Below are 24,041 nucleotides of genomic sequence, written 5' to 3' on the forward strand. Positions count from 1 at the left end.
AAGGAAAGAAAAAAATAAATGTAAACAAACATGATCATAACTGAGAAAAGAGGAGTAAAAGTCTCAGAACAGATTATCAGATAAGACCTCCACACACACAGTTGTTCAGTCTGATGCCCCTGACTCACTATTTGCTCAAATACTGACGAAGGCCAATGTCTGTTCTCCACGCATGTCATTAAAGGTAAAAATAAACAATGCATATGGAATAACCAAATAATTTCATTGTTACCAAGACATTTAAGTAATTATATTGCAAATACCTGAAAACTATAATCATGGTTTCTTAACAGAGCAAAGATACTTAGAACATCACTATCCCTAACTGCTGAAGAAAGAGGGAAGAAATGAAAAAAACCTCTCCCTTATGAACATCTGTAATCACCAGGCTTCTTCAAAAAAAACCAAAACAAACCCCAACAAAAAACCATTCCCCCTAAAACAAACAAACAACAACAAAAACAACCAAACGAACCAAAAAAACCCTGGTGACGAAAAACTACCAATTCCTTTCCCTCATTTAAAAAGCGAGGAAAGAACCTTGAATCAGAACTGTCATGAGATCTGAATCTAACCATAAAAGAGATTAAACGAATCATTTAAGCCTAATCAAAAACTAGTTTGTTCAGAATATTTGGGCACAGAATTAGATTCTCCAGCTTTTCAAAGCAAGCAGTCTGTCTTCCTCTTTACACCTTTCACATACAGCATACTTCTTTCTGCTCAAGAGCTTCAATTAAAATGTTTCCTTACAGACAATACCACTTCAAAACATGCATACTACTTCAATCCAGAAAATAAACACTGTCAGTATATTAATGCATTTCACACATCAATTAAAGTGTACCATGCAAAATTATTATACATGTCACAGTCTAAATCTATATCAAATGGAAAAGCAGAAGTCAGAGAAAATTATTTCTTTTTGAAATGTACAGGTTTTTTTGAGGTAGAAAATGACTGGCTAAAGCAATCACTCATAGGTTTCTCTTATTTCAATGAAGTAAAAGCAGACTTTTTCTAATGGGGGCAAACATTTTTGGCTATTTTAAGGATTTGGGGAAAATTTCCATGCAAGAATTTATTCAAAGAGGTTATCTTTTGAGAACAGCAGGCTTAAACATATAGTGTAATAACCAAACATACGATTAAAAGCTACATCCAAAGATAAAATAGAACACACCTTCAGTTTTGCATATTGCTGTACTTCATTTTACCCATACTTTCCTGAAAAAATTACTACAATTATTACAGAAAAATGTCAACTTTCCTTGCTAAGCTTATAATCAATATTAAACTCTCCTTTTTTCATTTTGCCACACTTAAGTTTTTCCAATTACACTTGGAACTGGCATAGTAGGAGAAGCCTCAAGGCAGTATCAAACCCAACTCTCTTGCTCTCCTCAGGCATGACCAATGATACCTTGCCCAGCAGCCCCCAAAACAGTTAAGTCTATTGTGGTTAACTCCCATTCCATAGCAATTTGATCAGCTGAGAGGTGGGTAGGGGGAAGGAAGCAGCAAGGAAAAAAACCAAACCCCACCCACTCCTTGAAAGTACACTGATCATTTTCAAAACACTTCCACCTTTTGTAATAAATACGACAGTATCACCTATCACTACCAATTAGTAAAAAGAATAAAATGTGTGACCACTATCAGGCACTTAGGTATTGATGAGAAAGTCCCATGTCCTATTTCCCACAGAAATAGATGCAAGCAGAATGAAAGGTCTGAAGCAACTGGACCAGTGGGCATGTAGTCAGATAACTAAGTAGCCAAGTACCATGAGCTCCAACTTCCCTCATGTTCCCTAATCATAACACCATTTGCGACTATAGGGCAAATTCTACTCCCTTCTCACTCACCCTGGGTGACTCACCTTAAGAACCATCTCAGTTTATTTCATGAACTTTGAGATTTAATTTCCCAGCAACCCTCATGCTATTCTCTCCTGGTCAAGAAGCACAAAGGATTGTGTCACTGTATTGGTTTTATGTGGCAAGGTTTTGGTAGCGAGGGGGGTTACAGGGGTGGCTTCTGTAAGAAGCTGCTGGAAGCTTCCCCTGTGTTCGAGAGAGAGCGAGCCCATACCAGTCGGCTCTGAGACGGACCCGCCGCCGGCCAAGGCCGAGCCAATCAGTGATAGTGGTAACGCCTCTGTGATAACATTTTTAAGAAGGAAAAAAAAGTTGGGAGAGTGAGAAACAGCCGCTGGAGAGAGGAGTGAGAACATGTAAGAGAAACAAGCCTGCGGACACCAAGGTCAGTGAAGAAGGAGGGGGAGGAGATGCTCCAGGCGCCGGAGCGAAGATTCCCCTGCAGCCCGTGGTGAAGACCCTGGTGAGGCAGGCTGTCCCCCTGCAGTCCAGGGAGGTCCACGGTGGAGCAGATCTCCACCTGCAGCCCGTGGAGGACCCCACGCCGGAGCAGGTGGGTTCCCGAAGGAGGCTGTGACCCCGTGGGAACCCCGTGCTGGAGCAGGCTCCTGGCAGGACCTGTGGATCTGCGGAGAGAGGAGCCCGTGGAGCAGGTTTTCTGGCAGGACTTGTGACCCCGTGGGGGACCCGCGCTGGAGCAGTGTGCTCCTGAAGGACTGCACACCGTGGAAAGGACCCATGCTGGAGCAGTTCGTGAAGAGCTGCAGCCTGTGGGAATGGCCCACGTTAGAGAAGTTCGTGGAGGACTGACCCCGTGGGTGGGACCCCACGCTGGAGCGGGGGAAGAGTGTGATCAGCCCTCACCCTGAGGAGGTGAAGCGGCAGAAAATAACGTGTGATGACCGTAAACCCCATCCCTGTCCCCCTTGTGCCGCTGGGGGGGTTTGGTGGAGAAATCCGGGAGTGAAGTTGTGCCCGGGAAGAAGGGAGGGGTGGTGGGAAGGTGTTCTGAGATTTCGTTTTATTTCTCATTACCTTACTCTGGCTGATTTGTAATAAATTGAGTTAATTTTCCCTAAGCTGAGTCTGTTTTGCCCGTGACGGTAATTAGTGAATGATCTCTCCTGTCCTTATCTCGACCCGCAAGTTTTTGTTATATTTACTCTCCCCTGTCCAGCTGAGGATGGGGGAGTGATAGAACGGCTTTGGTGGGCACCTGGCGTTTAGCCAGGGTCAACCCATCACAGTCACACACACACTTTTACTTCTGGGCTGCTTGAATATTTTCTTTTCGATTCTTCCCCTCTTTACAAAACTCAAACAATTTCTTTAATTGATAGGAGAGGTGTCACTGGTAAATCCAGTGTTTGGGTAAATACCTACTGAAAGACTGGCAAAAAATAAACTCCTTTTTCACTTTAGTCAGGGATTTGACTTGTTTACTAATGTATCATTTACTCATAATGTTTCAATGACAGTAAGGCAGGGTATTTCAGCCACTCCTTAAAATGCAGTTCCAAAACAATTCAATACTGCCAGTGTCATTCCTCCTGCTCCCAGGCATGCATTCCCCCTCTCTCTCCCTTCCGTGATCTAAGCCAATGCTGGCACTCATCTGATCCTGCAGCAAGCCTGTTCATGGAGCAAAATCAGCACAGGGGGAAGGTAGTGTTAATTTTCTGCTAGTTTAGTTTTGAGTCAGATGAATGCCAGTGTGAACACAGGGGAAGGAGCAGAGCCAACTTACACTGATTTACAAATCACACCCTTTATTTTTCCTGAGGGTAGTCTTCGAGGAGGGGGGAAAAAAACAAGGTTGTACTCAATACTAAAAGAGACTTTTCTGATTATTCATTACCTTTAGCACTAGAATAAACATTTAGCAAGTTAAACATCTAGCCCAACCACACAAGGCTGTCTCCGGCAGCTGTTACAAACAAACAACAATGCAGGCCTGTAGGGTAAGAGGAAGGAAGAGACATAGAAGTTCTACAGAAGCAACACAAAAAGGGTTAACAGCAGCAAACCACTTCCTTGAGTTGTTAGCAGCTAACTGGAAACAACTGTGTTAAAAGCACCTGAAATGAGAGCAGGTGGAGAAGTTTCAGAAAGACTGGTAGGACAGCACCCAAGGAAGCTACCAGCAAGAGGTAGGGAAGAAAGACCTTCAGCTATTTAAGACAGCACGATGAAGAAAAGCATGGCCACAGAAGTCCCCTTTTCTGTTTGTCCTTTTCTCTAGAAGGGGAATTGAGGCCCTTGGATATGAAGGGTGCCCATATTAGGAAGAGGTCTACAGCTGGGCTGCCAGAGCTTTAGGCTAACAGAGCTTGACTTTGTATGTAAGTGCAGTTATCTTCACCTGTGAAACTACACTGGCAGAATGTCCTAGGGTAAGAGAGGACTACTTTGACAGAACAGCTGCCAGGGAAAAGGGGGAAAGAAAGGGAGAAGTGTGGTCATGGAAACTAGGAGTTCTTTTCTTTCTTCTCTGTTAGGTCCCAAACAAGGACAAAACCAAGACCACCACTGCAACATTTGGGAGGAAGCCTCTAGTTTCCACTTATTTTCTGCCAACTTCATAGTAATAGGGAAAAATAAACAAAAATCCATTAACCTGGAAAAAAAAACCAACCATACACCAAGATGAAGTAACAGACACTGACAGGCAAGAGTCAAATAGAAATACTCGTGGTGGTGCCAATACAACTTATTGTTCCTGTTGCTTTTCTTCAAGGAGCACATTTTATACACAAAAAGGGAAAAGCAACACAGACATAACCAGCTGTTCCTCTAGCTCCCAATTATTTTCCCATACTTTTCTTCTAGAATAAAATACAGATTTCCTACCTAGGAACTGATACTACATCATTTTAAAACTCGCTATTTTTCCCGAGTTTCCAATGTTTCACAATAAACTTTCTTCAAAGAAGAGAAGTACACTACTTGTTCTCCAACCTTCTGTAAAGGAAAGAAAGATGCAATCACTGCACTTTCTGCTATGTATGGGACTAACACCCTTTTCTCTGCACTCTACTCCACAGAGGATTCAGGAAGAAGAGAGTAACAAGGAAAGCGGAGAGGAAAGCTGAGGACAGCAGAAATACCTCCAGTATTCAAGGCTTCTCAATACACACTGTTTCTTGCTGTTACAACCTTTAAAAGATGGCCACTAGCCCTTTTACAAATTAACCTATCTTCTGCCTTTTCTACCTTAAACAGTATCTCCTTACAAAGATCCTGACACCAGATACAGGTAACAAGACAACTGGATACTCAGAAGGAAAAAATTAAAAATAACCTGAAAAAGGCGAATGAGCAAAGTAATACAGGGAAGTTGAGAAAGAATAGAAAAGATGCCTCATAGCGCAAGGTGAGTAAACGGCTTTTAACCTTGTAAGGTCCTCCACTTTGTCATGCTGCTTGGGAAGAAAAACGACTCCCACAACAGAAGCAGGATTTACAGAAGACTAAAATCCACATTAAAAAAATCCAGAACATTTGCAACTAAGATTCTGTCCCTGTCTTATTCCTATTCCAAGGCCCTTTCTTGCAAACTATGGACAGGGCAGGCAGAGGGAAAGTGGAGAAATAAACCACTGTTTAAAAATCTAGAAGTCAAGATTACACCATCATCTAGCAGCAAAAATAGAAAAAGATTCTCTCTGAAACTGACATACATGTATTATTAAACTACACAGTCTAACAAACCTTTTTAATTATAAAACTGCCAATATTTTGGACATATTATTAATACATGCCAAAAGTAAAAAACCCCACATTTACCTAATTGCTAAAATGACAAATTTTGTTATTAACTTGCCAATCATTCTAAAAATTAGATAATTTCCCACTCCCTTTATTAAACACTTAATCTTCCTACTCAGATTTTGACCTTCCCCTGTGTTTTCCAGATATTCTATCACCTTATAGCCTTTAGCTAAGAAATTTGCTGTGTTTTATCTTTCTCTTTACAACTGGAGTTAAACTCTGAAAAATATAAGTAGTACATAGAAGCAAGAAGAATCATTAAGTCTCAGTGTTTAATGTTATCTTCTAACCACAGATATAGCCAGATATCAGGTATGTTGAGGAAACTTAAGCAAAAGCTGAGATCCCATTTTATTAAAAAAAAAAAAAAAAGACTAAACTCCATGGAGGAAAAGTAACTCTGCTAGTCTGTATAGCTCTTCACATACTAATACATTTCTTGCATTTGCAACAAAGATAAGAGGCCTGTTAATAGAAGTAGACCGACTTTTGAAAGATAAGACGAACAATGTCATGCAGATAAAGTGTCAGAGGATTTGTAATTATTATACTTAGCTTCATATTTCAGAAGGATTCAATTTTTCACCCATTCCAATTTTCTAATGCTTATCCTGCAAAAATACTAAGCCACGGGTTACAGGGAGGCATAATTTAAAAATGGAGATGTGGACTTTTCACAGGAGCTGGCAAGAACAAAGGTATGAAAAAACTCTTGTGCTTTAAATTTGTGATAAAAACCCAATTTCCCCCCATAAATGAACAGCAAAGTAGGTATTACTCCTTCCAATTACATATAGTTTAATTCTCACAATAGGTTCAGACAGTATGACAAAGCAGTGACAATAAAGTCTTAAGTTCAGAAGGCAAAGCTGCACTGCTAGGCTTCTCCTAAATCAATTTAAAATCCTGTTAATACATGTACATCAGAAAACAAAGCCACAAGAGCCATAGAAGCTGTACTGCAACAGCAAAACATGAAATGAGAAAGTGCTTTTGAAACCAGTGAATTTTGACAGTCTGAGCAGTCACTGTAGGCATTCTGCTACATTCATTGACATGACAGTGTAAGGTGATGACTTGCCCTTATCACAAACAGGCAGCAGCTTGAAGTTACACAGACAAAGCTGAAATACTATTTTGCTCTAAGACTCCTAAAAACTTCAAACCAGAAGACAACTGTTTTTTAATTAACGAGACCCCATACTAGGATAACTCCGGATATTTTTCTAGCTTCAGTATTTTTTTCAGAATGAACTGTATTATGTTGAGTCAAGTTGCAGGTCTCGATCTCATTTGCGTTGGCAAGAATTTCTCCACTCATTGATGGGGAGTGGAAAAAACATTCCGGAGAGTTGCCATTGGCTCTACACTGAAGAAACACAAGCTACAGTTTGGCCTGTTCTTTTGGCCAGTTTCAACAGGAAGGAAGCCTGTAGCTCCATCAACTCTGCTAACACCATTAAGTGGTACTTTAAGATACTCTCTGTTGCAGTGAATTTACTTGAAACTAAAATCCAAAAGAAAAAATTAAGCAAAACCAATACAACAAACTCAGCCAAGAAACAAGAAAGAAGTAATGTCAAACTTCAGCACCTAGATAAGGCTTAAACACTTGTGTTTTGTACAACATTTTGCACACAGATGGACATTTACGTTAAGCTTTAGCTTGAAGAAGTTGTTAGTATCTGCCAGCCTAGAATCTGAACATGCAGGCCAAATCGGCAGCTACTGTTATGTTCCGAAGTCCATCCAAAATCTGCAATTTAAAGAAAGAGAACACCTATACACCGATTTTAATTTACTCATCTTTAAACAAAGCTTTATATTCACTAACATGGCTGAATAGCAGATTATAATTTAATAGAGTCACCAATTTCCTCTCATAACCATTAACGGTTACAAAAAGCTCTAACTCAAGGCCAGCTCAAATAATACTCTCCTGTAGTACGCAGGCAAAATGAAGTATCTTTACAAAAGATCTGGTTTGCTATCCCATTTTAAGCACATCTTTCCTCAAGTGTTGACAAGTGCTGTGCCTCTTTTCTAAATGATTCTGTCCATCTTCCTCTCTTTCCATAGTTTACACACCTCATTGCAGTTATGCTTATCTATTAGCCACACTTTTACCAGTTTCAATGGGACCTGAATTTCCTACTCCACTGCAAAACTGGACGACAACATTTAAAGACTGAACACCTTAGAAAAACCTAGCCATTCTTACTGACAAAGAGAAGAATGCTAGGATTCTTACAGGCACCATCACTTGCAGCTCACTTAAATCATGCCTGTTGAAAGCATTTAAGACTCCTTGATTATCTCCAGGAAACAGCAGGAAGATTACTGTTACCATCTTTCACCCAGGTAGGCCACTGGTAAAGATTTCACACGGTGGCAGAATCCACATAGGTGGGTTCTGGGGTGAAGTCAGTTCAACTAGTTCGTCTCCTACTTTTCAAAGAGCTAACTTTTAATTTGCATCATTTCGGTGATTGTGTTGGTGACCCTGTAAACAGCTGCAGTGCCACACTGGTCAGAGATGAATTCTGCTTGTCTATCATAGCACATCTCTTAGGCCTACAGTTTCATGAGAGGCTTTCTTCATCAACAGTATCAGCTTAATAAACTCTTATCTCTTCTCCACTTCATCACCATACCACAGTTTTGTGGAAAAAACTATTTGTGGGACCATACTATAAACCGCATCAGTGAACTAAGGGGAAAGGATGGCAAATCCGTACACTGTCACTGCTGTAGTGCAAAACATCCCCCTCAGTGCGAAGTTACAGGAAACTACTGAACTGATCTAACAGCTCCTGAGCATCAAGGGGTTAGTCTCACTCCATGAGATCACCTAAGACAGTTAAATAGCAATCAACTTTTTCTGATTAGTGTTCTAACCCCCAGTACATAGACTGACCTGGCTCACAGACAGATGAGATGAGTACCAGAGACCAGCTGCTTTTGTCAGTGAAAGAAATCTTCCCTGTTCAGTCACAGCGAACTATCAGACTGGCCCCCGATGCTCACAAATGCTTGCATTCTTCCATTTTTTTTTTGCTTTAAACCTGCTATCTCAAAGCCATTTTGTTATATTACTCCAAGAGTATCTCATTTACATAGAAATACTGACAAAAGTGTTAAAGCATTCCTTTCACGGCAGTAAAGGCATATTTTGTATCAATAAACCAAAAGTACTCGCCCAAGTCAAGGTTGACGCTCTTCCAGAAAAGTAACACCACTCTGCATGTGTAGCCGCAGCTACACTAGCAACTTCTGCATGCATACAGCTACATTATGGAAGGATGACACTTGCATGCATCCAAAATGATGCAGCTGTGTTGGTACCATTCACAGCTTTGATGAGACCTATGTCACCAGAAGAGTGAAGATAATGGATTATCATAGGTTTTTGTTTTTTTTTTTTCTTCTGCAGTAACTGTGTGAAAGTACTACTGGGAGAACTGACATCTTCCTTTCAGCCTGGAAACCACAGGGGTTTTCAACACCATGCAGGGGAAAAAAGAAACAAATAACGGGCATTTTCTCTGAACCTTACTGACAAACACATCACCTCCTAGAAGTAAGAGGCTGGAGAAAACAGAAATTTCCACAATCCAAATGACAGTTCTCTCCCGCTGCTTACAGTTCATTTTATTCTCCTTCACCAGATACTGTGGAAGAGGAATCCAGAAAGTGTTGCACCGTAGGCCTAGGAAGGGAAGATCAAAACATGCTTCTTGTAGGGGGAGCAGGAACTAATTCTATAGCAAGCCGTTTTACACATACATTGATGCTAAGTCCTAACTTAAATACACAATAAAGTTATATTGCTTAAAAATTTGCTAGTCGTCAAATTTCTCCCTGTATTCAACTCATTTTACAAAAAAAAGGTTCTCATTCTGACTGAAGTCCAGAGTGTAAGCATCATAGATGTGATCTGCTCTCACAACCTCCAACAGAACTCCCAGCTTTGATACACCTAACTCTACCCTAAGCAGCTATCAATGAATACGAGCTACTCAGGGTCTAACTCAAGTAATTTCAATTCTTCTAAGAATCATTCAGACAAATCTTAAAAGTCATGTGTCAAAACAGCTCAATGAATTACAGCTATTAAAGACAGCTTTAATTATTTTTTTTTAAGATTGGCACAGCTTAAAACAACTGAAGAATTAACAGGCATAGTAGATGAAAGATAACATGAATACTTTGCTCAATGTCTTTGTCTAATCCAATATATGCATCTCGGTAAACAAACTTTATTATTCATGGGACTGCAAACTCCTCTGGGACTGACTTATTAAATAAATATTTATACAGTGCCTTGCACAAAAGGTCCTAATCCAAGTCAAGCTCTCTAGCCAATATCAAAGCATAAGTAAAATATAATAATTTGGTATTGGCAATTATTCCAGCAAGACAGTTTAATATGCACAGTTTGAGACACACACACACACATAAAAACCCCTTACCCCCATTTACCACAGACCAATATTTTTAAAAAAAGGGAACGAGACACCAAAGCTTTTAACTGAAGCAGCTTCATAAGCCAATGTGAAACATACTGCTTTGTACTTATCAACCCAAGATGCCTTTTTAGCGTACTTTTGCTGAGCCCCTGCAGAATCCCTGTTCCCAGGCTTAAACCTGTTAAAGAAGGCTAAGATAACCTACCATTCCCTTTCAAAAAACAAACGGAAAGTAGCAGTTTGAACCAGTGAATGAACTGAAAGAAATCCAAGTACAGAACTCATGACACTTTCTTTTTCTCTCATTCTCTCAGGAAAGCCTAAATGGAGCAAGGGCAAACTTAGCAACTGATACTCTGAAGAGGAAACAGAATGAGAAAGAAATGAGGAGTGCTGAACTGGTCTCTTTGGAAGGAAGAAAAGTTTCCAAGAAGAAAGATTAGAACAAAAAAGAATGCCAAAGAGAAGTATAAACAAGAGGGCACTAACACTTCAATTGTAAACTACAGATCATAAATTGCCTAGGCAAGGGAAAGGGAGAGTGAAGAAGGGATATGAATTAACAGATCTCCCCTGTTACAGCTCACTTACAATTATGATAGGATGTCAGTAAAAAGGTGGTTAGAAGAGAGAAATTCTGCATGGGACAAATTTTTAGAGTCAAGAAAAAATAAACAGAAAAAAATGAGTGCTGTAAAAAGACAGGGATTACTATAAAAAGAGATATGTAGCACAGCGTGGTCACAGGAGGTGGAGATTTTTAAGGTTTTAAACACATGAATTGACAAAGGATACAATTACATGCCACACTGTACAACTTCATTTTTTTCCAAGTGTGTGGTGGGGTTTTTTTTTCCTATGGAGGTGAAATAGTTCATAATTTTTTCCACCTGGGGAAACCAGGCTTAGGACTTACATGGGAAAAGACTTTTCTGCGTTTCTAACCTTCAGTATAAAGTAGAAATTGACACCACCACTCCCCCCAAACAGCTTCAGGAAAATAGATGATTTATCTGGATGTACATATTAGTCATAGCTTCTGAGGCACTGGATCAGTAACAAGTACTAATGTCTTGTGGGGTGGTTAGATTCTGAAACTTACTGTATTTTTTTTTTTTTTCAGTTAGTTTATCCTGCTGAGAAAGTAAGATGTTCTCAGAACATATCGATAAACAGATGGATCGACAAAAGAGATTTTTCTGCAAACTTATAATGCAATTTCCTTTGAAAAATGCACTCTGAAGCCCTAGCTTTGACAGCCTCTCAGAATTTTCCCAAGAATTACTCCCCAAACATATTTATGCTTGATCTTTCTACAAGTCACCTATGAAAATATCAGATAACAGCAAAGCATCTTCTTGAACAATAAAGATATGCTGCAGCAAATAAAATTAAAAGTCTGCTGTTAAGAGTATTTCACATCTAGCAGTGATTTCTTATCCAGTTCTACTAGCATTATCTACAAAATAGAGGTATACCAGATACTTATTTCAAGATTCAATGAATTCCATAAAATCTTTAGTCTGTAATAAACCTGTAATAAATAGCAAATTATTTCAGGCTTATTAAAACAATGTAATACTACCATGGCTCATCTTTACAGACAAATCTATTAGACCTAGGAGTATGTTAAATATACCACGGCATGTGACAGCCCATGGAGGCATTACTGAATTATACTATTAGCATGAGACAAAAGAAATTGTAACTATAAAGAAATTGTAACTATATACGATGCAATAATAAAATAATACTTTTGATAATGCATTTTGAGAATAACATGTATTTCTTACGCAGCTTAAGTAACTCCCTTACTCATGCACATTGTTGCCCTGTGCTGCTACATGCACTGTGTCAGTCTAGGTGTTAGGGTAATCATGTCAAGTCAGACCCATACAAAGACATATGCAGGCACAGCAGAAGCAGCCTGTATGCGTGGAAGCAACAATTATCACCAAACATCTAACAGCCACCTCACCCTAAGAATTTCTATCACTGTAGTCAAAAGCATGCCACTGTTACAACACAATCTTAGCAGCCCAGCAGCCTGCTCGGCTACCTTACAGATCTCACTCTTCCCCCCCCCTTTTTTTTTTCCAGTCTTCATCTTTTTAAGAACCTATTGTAACATGATTTTTGTTTAGTAAACCAAAACTGGCAGCTGCTGCTAACCCTCCTCTTAAAGGAACTGTCCCATAAATAGCAGAACTAACAAAGCCCCATTTCCCATAGATTTGCATTCTCTCAGCCATGCCCCTGTGTTCCAAGTAGTCACATTCCACCTCTATCCCAGATGCCTATTATCTTACCCCTCTCTTCCAAGTACTAGCCACAATATACTTAACCTCTCATGTCCTCTAACTACTGACTGAAGAGTACTGCACTTCATATCTAGTTCTTACCCCACAGACAACTGTTTGCTGGCCAGCTGGCAGGCTAAATACAGGTAACTGCTAAATTCATGCAAAACCTTCCCCTAAAGAGATTATTTTACTCAATGAAGCCATCAATTTTAACAAAGCTTGTTAAACATTATCAAAATGCAAAATCTTTGAGACCTTGCCCCTTGTCTAGTTTCCTTGCTGAAATTAGCTCATGAGCTCAAAATTTATTCAGATACAGGATTAAAGAAAACATAATTGCTCAAGATTTGTGTCTTTAGAAAGGTGAATTAAAGATGGTTTATACACTACACAAACATACAAAAACCAAAAGGAACTGTGTTTCTTTAAAAAAAACAAAACCAAACCACAACACAGAAAATAGGTGCATCTCAACATCTTATCCATGTGGTGACAGTTGATTCTGAACTCCCAAATTGCAAAAATTTTTTTTCTAGCATGTCTAATTAACTAAGGTTTCTTAAAGAAACTGCATTTACATGTTCTGTTTGTCCTTTTAATAAGTGTTTGCATCCTCCAACCATTTTCAAGTGCGTTTTAAAGGAGGTGTAAAAAGTCTTGAAGATAAAAAAGACTTCTACAACTGCTGTGAAAACTAGCAGCTTTGTAGAAAAAAGGAACTTGAATTCATGCCTTAAGTGAGGGGAAAAGCAGGTGGAACTCTGCCTTCTCCACTGGCAGCCCCAGCAGACCAACCAGCCAGCATGCACATAGTACCAGATCTGATTAATTCTGGAACAAGCTTTAGATATTTAGTATTCGAGCATTTAGCTAACTTAAGATAAATCATCAAAGTATATATAGTGGCTTTGTCCTGTTTTTGGTAAATTATAGCAAGCCTAACAGTATCATGACTAAGAAGTGCACAGTTTTGGTTGGTTGGGGGTTTTTTGTTGGTTTTTGTTTGTTTGGGTATTTTTGGTTTGTTTTTTTTTTTAATTTATTTTTTAAAAACTCATATATGCAACCTACAGAAACATACGGGGTTTTTCTACCACCATGTGCTCCTAAGTTAATGCTTTTCTAAACACTAAAGGGAGCACAAGCTTTACATCCATTCTGAAACACCAGGTTTTAAATAATGGAAAAATTAAATTCTGCTCATAGTACAACCAGGATCTGAATGAGTTTTAAACGAGTCATCATTAAAGACAGTGAAATTTGATCTTCATCTGTGCTCAGAATAGGAAAGTGCTATACATTTTCCACATTGCTACAAAAATTGATTACACATAGCATTTTTCTAAGAATATAACGCATATTTTAAAATAATATTTTTTAAAAATTCTGTGGCCAGATACTAATTTTAAAAAAAGTTTATTTAGCATATTACCATAAGTTATGCTTAACTTCTTGCAATAAAAAAAAAACCTAACACATTCTAAAAATACTAACTGTTTAACTACACCTTAACTGCACCTATGGCAACAAGAACATCCTGAGTGATGCCGTTCATTCAACAACGGACACATTCCAACAATATCAGGATACTATACACAAACAATACAGATCTTTGAACTTTGACTATGTTAAGCTATTTCACTTGGTTTCACTAGAACCCAATTACTACCCTTTAAGGAACACCAAAATCCAAAGACAGCATAACACAAAGCTAGAAAGAACTCAGTAGACATCTGCATACTGTCTGGAATACTTTCTTGCATGAGAGTTGAGCTTGCTGATCCGTTCAATAAAAATAAGTTCCTAATTTTACTATAATTAGGATAAATGTCTACAAAAACTTTTGAAAGAGAAGGCATTAGTATTATGTTAGTGATTTTTTGGTAAGCATTCTCAAGAGAGGGTGAAACTGAAACAACTATTATACTGAAACCTCTGACTACAATTAAGAGTTTATTAAAAATATTATCTGATTGTGAATCGGGACAGCTTTCTCGCTCTCACAGTTGCATTTGAATATATGGAATCCAATCCAGATCAGTTTGGTAAGCAGGGTTCAAGATGTTTTAGAACATCCACCAGCATTTCTCCTGTTTGTAATAGAAAGTGTATACTTTACTTTTCCAGTTGAGATAACCTACTATGCAATGAAAGAGAAAAAAAAACCAACACAATTTGAATCACTGTATACGTTAGTGGGAAAAAAGTTAACTTTCTTTTCAATCATTTAAATATTTGAGTTTTGAGTACAGCTTTAAAAAAAATCCAGTTCTGAATCACTGGAATTTTTGTTCTATTTCCTGTAAAAGCACCAACAGCAACATCATTCAGCATTCTGCTTGCAGCAGTTCAGAAAAGATCAGCTTGATCCCTCAGTCCTAAATTTACAGTCATTTCATAAACTTGAGGTCACATCTGACCAACTTATTTCTTCCAGTGTTTCCAACCATGGAGATCGTGATAAGGAGGCAGTACTTGCAATAGGATGAAGAGCAATCTAGTTTTATGTTTCAAAGTACACTCTCACAAAGAAGTAGTTTGCCAAAATCTCTTTAAGCTCCCTAGAAAAAAAAAAAAAAAAAAGAAAAAAAAGACAAAAGTTTGCTGAGAATAATCTCTTCAACAGATGACAGGTTTAATTCTACAAGGCTTGAAAAGCATACCAGTTATCTATAAAGCCAAAGACCATTACAAAACAACACAGGACCTCAGCCTTCAAAGCAATGCCATGGTGAGAAAAACCACTATCTTCTTCCACTAAGTCACTGCTGGAAAAGAGAAGTTTCTACCAGGGCACTGTCACAGGAAAAATGCCCATTTTCAAGAATCCTCTTTTTATATCAGCAAATTTAAAGGAAGAGAGAAGAACCCTTTGACTTCTCCTGATGTTGAGAAGGAAAACAGTTTACATTTCACAAAGTCTTTGAAAGCTGGTGTAAGCAAGAGTAGCACAGCATAGCAAGAAGATGGCACTGCCCCCAAACGTAATGATAGGGATGATGCTTTATCAAACATCTCTCAGAAACAAAATTGGGATGACCCAAACTGAGTATCTCCTCCAACAGTCCTCCTCCTCTCTTCCCCTTTGCAGGCTCTCCTGTGAAGCAACATGAGAAAAATGATCCAGGTCGTCTCAGTTTTTAAAAGAAATCAAGAGTCAGCTCAGTGTCCATTCTGCTGCAGTGCAAGCCACAGTACTACCTACAGATGAGCATCCATAAGTTTAACATACGGATAACAGCCACAAGTGACTGAAACTCTCATTTAAATGGAAAGGGAGAACTTGCTGCAGCTGATGACACGTGTCTCCTAATTTCTCAGTGGAACTTCACTCTTGGCAAAAGCAGGTATCAGAATTCTGAGGTGTGACAAAACCCAATTACAATAATACAGACAAAGAACAAATAATTGAAATGCATATATGAAATGCAAATGCCTGGTTATCTGGTAAATCATTAGCTAAGCTGAAAATGACTCCCGATTTCAGCAAATCATGGCCAATCATGAATATGGTGCTAGTGCTATAGAGTCACTAGCCCTCCTTACTGTAGTGCATGTGCAGTACCATTTTGGTGGCTAAAGTTATGACACAAAACAAGTTGAACAGTCTAAGAGAATGACTCTGTATTTAACGTATGTCTTCTAAACATCCATGTTTGTCAGAGTACTGAAAATTATATGCAACACCATTTTCGGTGTTCCACAGCTGAACTTTAGAAACAGCTTTATTCAACCTAGATCAAATACCCTAAAGTTATGATGACCAGAAAACCACACCTGAAACCGCGTTCCTTGCTAAGAAGTATTCCTTCGGAATTCCTTCTTTAAGTTGTTACCATCATTCATACAAAAACACCTACAGGTCTTGGGCACAAGCCAGGCTCTGCTGAGCTACCAGGTAACATACAAAGAACACAAGGTCCCCATCCTGAAGGCCTTGCCCTTGCTAGATCTAACAGGACCGATCCTTGAGATTTTTAATACAAGCCTTTCAATGAATGAGACAAAGCAGTACACACCTCCACAGTGTTCCCAGGTCTCTTAGAGGGACAAAACAGAAAAAGGGAAGAAGAAAAAAAGAAGGCACACGCATCTCCTCTCTTTGAAATCCCTCTTATCAGAACCATTTCAAGAATTTCTACTCGACAATTAAACTGACTTGAATAATGGAAACTAACGTCCCAAATATACTATATATGGAATGGAGCCCAGCCAGCCCCCGCAGAGACACCAGGCACCAAAAAATCGCACCTCTGACACTGTTACTCATCCTCAAATGGCGGAGTCTCGCCCAGCGCACTCACACCTGTCACCTGCCAGGCGCCAGGCCAGCCCCCCCTCTCCTCCTCCTCCTCCCCCCCGCCCCAGCAAGGCGGACCCGCTGGCGGCCGGCTGCTTCCGCTCCTCCCCGGGCCGCCGCAGCCCCCCGCCGCGGGGCAGGCCGGGGCCGCCGCCACGCACGCCGCCCCGCGCCCCCCGACACGCGGGCCCGCCGGATCCCTCCCCGCCCGGGTGGGGGGGAAGCTCCGGCGACTCGCGAAGGAAAATAAGTTTCCATCCCCCGCTGCTGGGCGCCCCGCTGCGCGGCGGCTTCCCGGCCCGGCCCTCCGCTCCCCACCCCGCCGGGGCGGCTGACTCCCACCCCCACCCCGCCCCACCAGCCCGCGCCACGCCGGGATGAGCGGGGAGCCGGGGGCTGCTCCCTCCCCGCGCACGGGCCTCCCTTCCCCTGCCCTCGCCCTGGCAGAGCCCGGGGCGAGGAGAGAGGCAGGCTGCGGGAGCGCCTCGGGCCCCCTGCCCCTCAGGCCTGCGGGCCGGGCCGGGCCGGGCCGCCCCCCCCGCGCCTCTGCCTGCAGCCCCCCGGGATGGGACCAGCCCCGCCAGGAAACCAGCCCGGGGAGCTGCCACCAGGCCCGCCTCGGCGGGGTCAGCCTTACCCTGCTGCTGCTTCTCCTCCGCCTCCTCCTCCTCCTCCTCCGCCTCCTCCTCCTCCGCCTCCCCCACCACGGCAGCAGCCGCCGCCACTACCGCCGCCACCAGCGCCGCCGCCGCCTCCGCCCGGCAGGGGGGACCCCGCCGACCCGACCCGCTCCGCAGCCTCCCGCCGCCGCCGTTCCGCTCCGGGGGGGAAGGAGGAGGAGGAGAAGGAGGGGAAGGGGGGGGTCCGTGCTGCCGCCGCGGGCTGGAGAAGCGGGGAGGCCGGGGGCGGGTGGGTGGGTGGATAGGTGGGTGCCTGCGGCGCCGCTCCCGTCCTCAGCTGGAACCGCTCCGGCTGCGCGTCGCTCTCGGCCCCCCCCCCTCCCCCCGCTCGCTGCGCTCCAAATCAAAATAGTGCCACAATATGGCGGCGGCGGCGGCGGCCCAGCATCGCGAGAGCGGGCCCCGAGTGCTAACGGGATGCGGCGCCCGCCAATGGGCGCCGGGGGGGGGGGGGGGGGGGGGGGGGGGAGGTGGGCCGGGGGGGGGGGGGGGGGGGGAGGTGGGCCGCGGGGGCGGGGTCTCCGCCGCCACCGCCCACAGGGTGGGGCGTCGGCGGGGGTGGGGGCTGCGCCGCGCGCGGGCCGGGCCGGGCCGGGTCGGGTCGGGGGGGGCGGGAAGGCGGGCGCGCGGCCGCGCCGCACGCGGGTGGAGCGCGTGGGTTAGCGGCCGCTGCCCGGGTGACGGCGGCCCCCTCCCCTCTCCCCCCCCGCTTCCCCCCCCCCCGGGGCTGCGAGGCCACCGGAGAGCCCCGGCCCGGCGCAGCGACCCTCGGCACCGCGGTGTGAGGAGACTTGCGCCCCGCCCCGGCCCCTTCAGCCGCTTCTCCTCCCTCGCCCCTTCTTGCCCCACCGGCTGGCTGCGGCCACCGCTCCGCCGGGCCCGGTGCCAGCGGAGGGAGGCGGTGGCAGGCGGGGGGGGGGTAGGTGGTCTGAAAGGGGAGGGCGGCGGGAAACGGAGCAGGGTTTAAGAGAGCTGAGGGAGGAAGGGCAGCCTCCACAGAGGGTAGCGTCTGCCGGGGGAAAAAAGAGACTAGGGAAGGCAGGATTAATTAAAAAAAACACCCCTATATCCGAAACAGTTGTTCTGAGGGGGAATTGCCAGGCGATTTCTGTCAGAAATTACTGGGGCTCGCTCTAAATTTCTTCATGCTTTGAACAGAGTACGTGATTTCCATCATCCCTTTGAGGTATAGCTCGGCTTAATCCTCCTTCCAAAATGCTTACTGGCGAGCGTACCGGGGGCCCGTACGCTGGCTGGTGAAGCCCTCTTGCCCGCTCAGCTCGGCGGCCGCCAGCACCTGCAGAAGGGATCCCCGACCCAGTCTGCGGGGCCAGCGAGGCCACGATCCGTGGGGTGGGGAGCCTTGCCAGCCTCAGGGCAGGAGGCCCCGTGGGTCCTGACGCGCAGACTTGAAAATAGGGATCAAACTCCTCCTACGATAGAAAGGCGGGCATCCTTGGTTTTAGCAGGATGTTCAAGGAGGTCTTTGTATTTCCATCATTCAGCAAGTTTCATCTTAAATGAAAAGGCAAGTTTTAGATGAGTTTGTAAAATCATCCAGTAAATCAGTTGGGTTTTGGGGGTGTGATACCTTATGCCACTTACTCTTTCTCACTCTTCCTGAATTTCCTTTCTTCCTGCATCTCTTGGATCCTCCTTCCTCCCTGTAGTGAGCGGGTGCTGCCCTGTGCTGTCTTGCAATGCACAGTCCATCCATCCGTTCTTGGGTAATGCTACTCTGCAAAATACAGTCAGAAACAGAAATAATTTAAAAGTAATCTTTATCGCCTGTGGCGGAAGGAACCTGTCTGAAGCCTTGCAACCTAGAATGGGGCCTGGCGAGGAAGGGGATGTGGTGGGGCTTTCAGATCTCCCCATACAGCAGTAGTACTGGGCAGAAGAAATCAGCAGAGAGAAAGATTTTTTTTTCCCCCACCTTAACTCCCAGAGGCACCAGTGATTTCCATCATGCTCTAGTGTATGAAAGGAACTACAAAACTGCCAGGCCATAGTCATCTCAAACCTTAAAATCTGCATTATTCATTGCAATGGTGTGATGGGAGAGGGTCGTACTTCTTCACAAGACATCAGCTGTCAGACTAGCCAATTGACAACTGTGAGATAAAATGACATAAACTAACAAAGAACTAACACGCACTAGGCGGGAACTAAATTATTTGTAACAACTTAGGCTAAGTGTTCTTTGCCATTGCAAGAATGGATGTTTTCAGAAATGATTGAAAATATGTTTTCCAAATGGAAGTATTAACAAGTGAAAAAATACCCCTCAACTGTGTTTAGTTAAACAGAATCCCAGGGTAAGCAACTGCAGAGACTAGCTTTGCTTGTAGTAGGCAGGAGGAGAGAGAGCACAGCACCAATGAGTCTGATAGTGAGTTGTTATGCTGGGAGGAAAAAAAAGCAAAAAGGGAAAAAGGAAGACAGGTTTTTTTCCCTCACAAAGTGTGGAAATGTAGGTGCGTGTATATACATTCCAGTAAGAATCAGTTGTTTTTGTAAGCTACAACAGAGAAGTCTGCAGTTCTTTTCTACATCGGCAGCATGGTGCATGAAACGCATGTGTCCAAAGTTTATTACTCAGCCTATCTTGAGTCAAGGTTATACAGGGCTGGGAATCTGCTGAAATTTGTTTGTTTATTGTGAACAAAATAGTATTTCCCCAAACCCAGCCAGAAATTAATATAGTCCCTTACAAAAATGGGTAATGGGGCATCTGGAAAGAAGATGCAATGGAAACATCAGATCACAGAGAGCTGTGCTGGGGTTGCTCCACTGTAATTGTTCAGGTACATTAATCAAACCTTTCTCTTTTGCGAGCCATGCTGTAGACAATTCATGATCTGCCCAGTCATCCGCTCAAGCACACTGCTGTTCAACTCTTCCAGCATAACTGTTTCAAGCTTTTCTAAGCCATACCTGACCTTTTAGACAGATAGGATAGTATGCTTACATGAATACATTTTGTGCACTGGAAACTGAGTTTATTTTGCTAAGTTTAATACCAAGTTAAATATTTGACCCTTTTGCCTACAGTTGCTAAAACAGGGATTTGCCACAGGAAAGTGAAAGACCACCTCTCACTGCTCCATCAGCAGTATTTACTGCAGTGCTTAAGCACTGGGGTCATGGGAGTGAGCTGCACGGTCCTTTCCTCCCTCTCCCAGACTCTCCATGCTGCAACTATGCCTGAGCCCATTGCTAAAGTTGCTCTTCTCTCCTTTATAGCAGCTAATTTTGAATAATTTTTTGAACACCTTTCCAAAGTCAAGGAACAATGTATTTAGGAAAATAGTTCTGTGTACTGAGATTCAGGAAAGAACTCTTCTCCCCTGTATCTGTAATAAGACCTAGGAGGCTCTATCTAATATTAAAATCTGGGTGTAACTCTTATCATGGTGCAAATCAAGGCTTCAGTGGCCAGTGAGGCACAGGAAGCTGCCTGCCCAGCAGTCCTGTCGATTCAGAGGCTTTCTCCTTCCCCTGCAGATTTTAGATATTACCCATTTTTTTGGCCATACAAGGTATGAGTTCATGTTTTTAAAACCTTCATCAGACTGTTTATATTCTTCACTGCTAGAAAGTGAAATTATAAATAGGGTTGGGGAACTATTATAAACATATTGTACGGGGAAAACCGTTTCTGCAAAGTACAGTCAATTTTGTCAGCTTGGTACTGACACTTCTGATGCTGAAGTTTCCTGAGAATGCTTTTTAGAAAGGGTAAGAGAACAAGTCCAGATAAAACCGATCCACAAAAACTGGCATCATTATTTCTGAAATTCAGTTTAAAATTAGTTTTCTGCAGTGGAAAAAGGTGGCATTGGCAGCTCTAAAAACACCACTTTTCCCTTGAACATTCACCCAGCAATTTCTTTTTCATTCTTCTAGACAGAAGGTCTGTCAGTCTTCAGGTTGACAAAACCAGAGGTAGCATTCACTGGTCAAAGGACAGTCCTTGGAAGCTCCCAGTCTGAGGTTACATTCACAGCTTCTCCTAATAACGTGACAAGGAAATACAGAAATTCACCTTATTTCACAAGATTCATGCATTGTCCTTCTCCTGTTCTATCTAGAAGTTACCAGCTGTGTGCCATAGTACAATAATTTGACCAGCCCTGTGTAGAGAAGTGGATAATGCTGGATTTGGAAGTAAATTCAACTGCAGAGCCTCAGCATAAAGCCAAAGCTGTGATCAATACACAGCATAGCTTTGCTCAAGTGAAGGTTCTCAGCATCTCAGCACTTGTCTCCCCCACCCCACTATGAGTGCTTATACTATGTAATAGCTTTAAAAAACTCCTTTTTGTTTCCAGTGTAGGAGTAGTCCAGCTATTGATGTTTATTTGGAGGAGTGTGTTGGAAACCGTAGTGTCAATATTCTACTTTACTATCTTTTCCTTCTGTTTCAAATGTCAGCATAATTCTAAGTCTGGTTTAAAAAACAAACCCAACCCAAAACACTCTTCTTTAATCAGAAACATCAGCTCTAGGAGCTCAGTATTTATGAACAATCCTAAAATAACAAACAAGTATAATCATTCAAGTCGAAGAAAATGTTTTGGTAAAGAAAGGGGTTTCAGGTCAAATTATTCAAAGACTACAGTGAACTGCAGTTGCTTAGATTGCATGTGTGCAGTTATGAAAAGCTGTTGTGCCCTGATGTTTTTCTTTTCAATCCACAGTACACAAACGGCTCCGCTATCACTGTTGAGACTCCCTCATTTTCCAGGTTGCTCCCTTCCTTTCTTCAAGATAGCACCAGCTTTTTTACTTCCTAACAGCTCATCTATTCAGGAGTAGAGAGCAAACATGACATTTGAGATAAGGATATGATTAGAGGTGCCTTAGTGGTTCATGAGTTCTAGCAGCCTCCCAAGATTTGAATAAGGCCTTTGCATAAGGGAAATACATTGAGAGGGACAGCCTACCCTGGCATTTCAATTTTAAAAGCATAGTGAGCCGTGTTACAGTGGAGCGTTATTGTAGGCTATGCATTAATCTGTCATACCAAAAGAATATGTTTTTGGAGACTTAGTAAGACTTCCCTACCCCCTCCCCCCCATAATCTTAAAAATACCATTCATTTATATTGATCTTGAGTGTCTTAGAAGAATGTTTACACTTGAAGGAAAATACCTTAGCTTAGCGAAAGCAATTCCAAAGTTTTTTAAATAATTGTTTTCAAACTGGGAAAGGCTGCCTTACTAAATCAATCTTTTGACTAAGTTGGAAAAAGTGCATTGTTGAGACCATCAACAATTTACAGATCTTTCAGTGCTCTGAATAAGTGAGTTAAAAATGTATGAATAAAAGCTTATATATGTTCACATGACATACGGTTGAGTCAATACCTACTAGGGAGACAAATTCAGTATTATTTAATGCCATCATATGCCTCTTTTATGAAACTATATTTTGATAACTCAGTGACATAAAATATAGAAAGCCAAGCCCATTTGAGGCTCCAAGGTACTTCAGAAGAAGTACTGGTTATGTTTCTTCCCAAATCCACTGTTTCCTATGCTTTGTGGGAAATTCAGCAGAAAGTAATGATAAAAATAGATTTCTGCTTTTCTTAAGATTTATATAATACTGGTATATATTCACTGCATGTCTTTAGAGTCTTGATTCAGCAAAACACCTAGTCTCTTGCTGAAGTCCATCTTTATTCAGGATACCTTTCAACCACTTGCTTAAACTTTATGCTGTGTTGAAACCTGCGGCAAAGAATGGGCTTAAGTGTTTTTCTGGACAGGTATAACTTGCTGATTTGAGACAGGAAACCTACCTTGAAGTCCAAACAAATGACTTTCCTGTTCCAGATTCAAATCAGGCATGAATGTTTTCATAGTAAAAACTCTTGCAGAACGTCTTACAGCTCTTTCATTTTCCAGCTACTGATTTTAACCTCTTCTGTCTCATTGACTTCAGCCAAATCCCTTTCCTTGACACACTTAGTAAATGTGAGAGTGCAAACTGCAATATACTTAATCTTATTATACATGTTAACACACAAGGTGCAATAATTATATTGTGTTTAAATTCCCCCAAATGTGGAGGACGTTATTGGTAGGTAGCTAGTATATTTTAAAAAAATAACCCAAAGTACTCTCTAAACCTAAATGGTTCATGGTATTAGATTTCTCCATCATCTTCTGGCCTTCTGCCCCACTGCTGTAATTACCTTAACTCCTCACCCAGTAATAAAACTCTCTGAACAAATCCTGTGCCTGCTATTAAGTAAAATTAAAGCTTAGTACAAATTCTCTGCATTCCTTCTTCTCTTCAGCTGTGGTGCTTGACAGCTTGAGTCGTACAGATGAAACACACAAGGCCTTTAAGCCATCTCATATTAAAAAAAAAAAAAAAAAAAAAGTAACTCAGAGCTTTCTAATGCTGATGTGTATTAGAAACAGTAAATTTTGATGAAGAGTGGTACCGGATTCTCCATTTCTGTGGAAAACTCACTGGTGTAACAAACCAGAATCAGTCATGTAAGCTTATATACGCACTGTACTGGTTTGTTTCCTCCTGGATCTCATGCAAGCCCTTGTAAGGAGAAGGCAGCTCAGATTCCAGGTCCACTCTGTCCTGGGTCTGGCTGAGATTGCCAGCAG

At 42.3% G+C, this 24,041-nt stretch overlaps 1 protein-coding gene across 1 annotated transcript in view; it reads right to left on the minus strand.

The window, feature by feature from the left end:
• TAB2 (TGF-beta activated kinase 1 (MAP3K7) binding protein 2) overlaps positions 1-17,741 on the minus strand; it is a 70,694-nt gene extending 52,953 nt beyond the window's left edge. The window contains exon 1 of the mRNA XM_075036012.1: positions 17,361-17,741. The gene's annotated coding sequence lies outside the window, so the exon portion shown is untranslated. The remainder of the gene's footprint in view (positions 1-17,360) is intronic.
• Positions 17,742-24,041: the final 6,300 nt, after the last annotated feature.

This window comes from Buteo buteo, chromosome 9 (genome assembly GCF_964188355.1).
Source record: "Buteo buteo chromosome 9, bButBut1.hap1.1, whole genome shotgun sequence".
NCBI classification, from domain to species: Eukaryota; Metazoa; Chordata; class Aves; order Accipitriformes; family Accipitridae; genus Buteo; species Buteo buteo.